This window comes from Dromaius novaehollandiae, chromosome 24, assembly GCF_036370855.1.
Source record: "Dromaius novaehollandiae isolate bDroNov1 chromosome 24, bDroNov1.hap1, whole genome shotgun sequence".
Taxonomy (NCBI): Eukaryota; Metazoa; Chordata; class Aves; order Casuariiformes; family Dromaiidae; genus Dromaius; species Dromaius novaehollandiae.
Window position 1 is genome coordinate 5416458 of NC_088121.1, and position 2141 is coordinate 5418598.

Sequence of the window (2141 nt, forward strand, 5' to 3'; positions counted from 1 at the left end):
TCAGTCCAGGAGGTATAGGTCTGTGCTTGTTTGAATACTCTGCAAAACAGATCTGGATCCAAACATACTCACAGGTAACAGGCATTTAATATTCTTCCTATTGTGAATGTAAGCTGACATGACTGCAGGCTGTATTCCTTGTAGCCTGATTGTAGCTTTAGCCTTTTACACCACAGCTGCCCACATCAGAAGTCTTACTGCATTGAACAAGACCCATTATTTTCCTCCCAACAACAGTTATAGTAAAGATGCCAAAATATCCTTCTTTCCCATGAGGGGTGTTGAGCGTTCTTTACATTGCAATTTCCCTAGTCTTTACACAAGGCAAGGTATTTTAGAAGTGCCTCTGTTTAACAACAGATGAGCCTTTCTAGTTTAAAAAACCACATTGATCAATAGACACTACAGGAGCCAGGCTTTCCCATAAACAGTCCTCTGTGTGCTAAATCCTTTCATAGCTATTACTCATGCTAGGGCTGGACAGATCTATCATCTCAACTCAAACATCCCAGTTCCAGAACTTTACTCATCACAGGGCAATCTCAGATCTCTTATCTGAGGGCAGAGCACTCTTGTACAGATTTATTCAGCAATCATCCTCATACTTTAGCATTTTATAGTATTGCATTTCATAACAGCAGCTTCTGAAATAAAATCTGTTTTCTCCAACCTAAAATTGCAGATGTTAAGATCCAGCATTTAGGTAAATAGCAGCACTACCCTGCAGCATCACTAGCTTTAAATGTGCCATTTCCATCTCACCAATTCAAAACCTTTGAAGATACAAAATTGACTAACAGCTGCAACACACACAATGGCCACAATGGGGTACTGCTGCACTCAATTTACAGTCACAGTTATTTTAATTTTCTGTGAGACTAGATGCAAATCTGAAATTTTTCTCCTTACAAACCAGCCATTATGGAAAAAAGAAATGGCCAAAGACTGCTTAAAACAATCCCTCCCTCATGGGTGTTTTAATTTGCTTCTTCCTGCCCAGTGATGCAATAACACTATGCTCCCCACTCCAAGGATGCTGCTCTGACAACTACTACACAGAGCAACAGAACAGCAATGGTGACAGAAACACTGAACAATCTCTTGCCAAACCTGGGAAAAGGGGATTCTTTCTCTTAATCTTCGAGAAAATAAGAATCCACATGGAATGAGACAGATTCTTTAACCTCTCACAGCCTTCCCTTCCCTGTCTACTCAAACAAGGAGAGGCCATGCAGCAACCTGAACAAAAATGGGTTTGGAAATATATTTGCCTGTAATTGTCTTATGGTCATCTCTTCTCACATAGCTAGAAAACCCCTGAAGTCTTTTCTTCCCCCATGTTAAACATAGCTATCAGATAAACTTTGTCACACATTGTATGAGTGCTATTAATGAAGCCAAAACAAATACAGCACTCACTTTTGACTAGGGTTTTAATTCAACATGGCATCCCACTCGTACCAGAATTCCTTCTACTAGTGTTGTATGAAAAAGTCTAAAATACCACAATCTCTTACAATACGTTCACTATAATGATCTAGTGTGTAGCTTCTCTTCCCTCCCAAGCACAAGGGTTCAGGGTCGATTGTTCCACGACTTGCATCCTGTTGTACTGTTTCATCTTACCATAGCAAACCCAGATCAAGATGGAGGTTAAAATACCTTTCAACACTTAAATCTGCCCCAGCCTCTTGTTATACAAGGTGCTCCCTGAATTCTGAGTAATACTGCAGAGACTGACAAGCAGACATTTGTAACAGTCTATGGCAAAGGTTAATCACAGAACCTGTTGTCAGGATACAGCACATCTTTGCTAAATTCCATCAGTCCTCTGAGCTTTTTCTTTCACCTGTAGGATTGTAATTGACCTAGTGGTTAAAAATCTGTTCCCAGTCTCCCTTCCACATGACTAAGCACATCCTTGAAGGCCAATTCTTGATAGCAACCACATACATTCACATGCAACCCAATGTTTTGTCTACCTGTCACATAGCAATTTAAGTCCCCAAATCTCCCCCAGGCATAGTGACAGCAGTCTAACTCTCACTCCTTGCAAGACAGCTTTAAGCAGGCCATGCTAATGCAGAGGTAGGAAGCACTGTTCCTCAGTCTCCACAAGAGTAACTCAAAGCCACACTTGG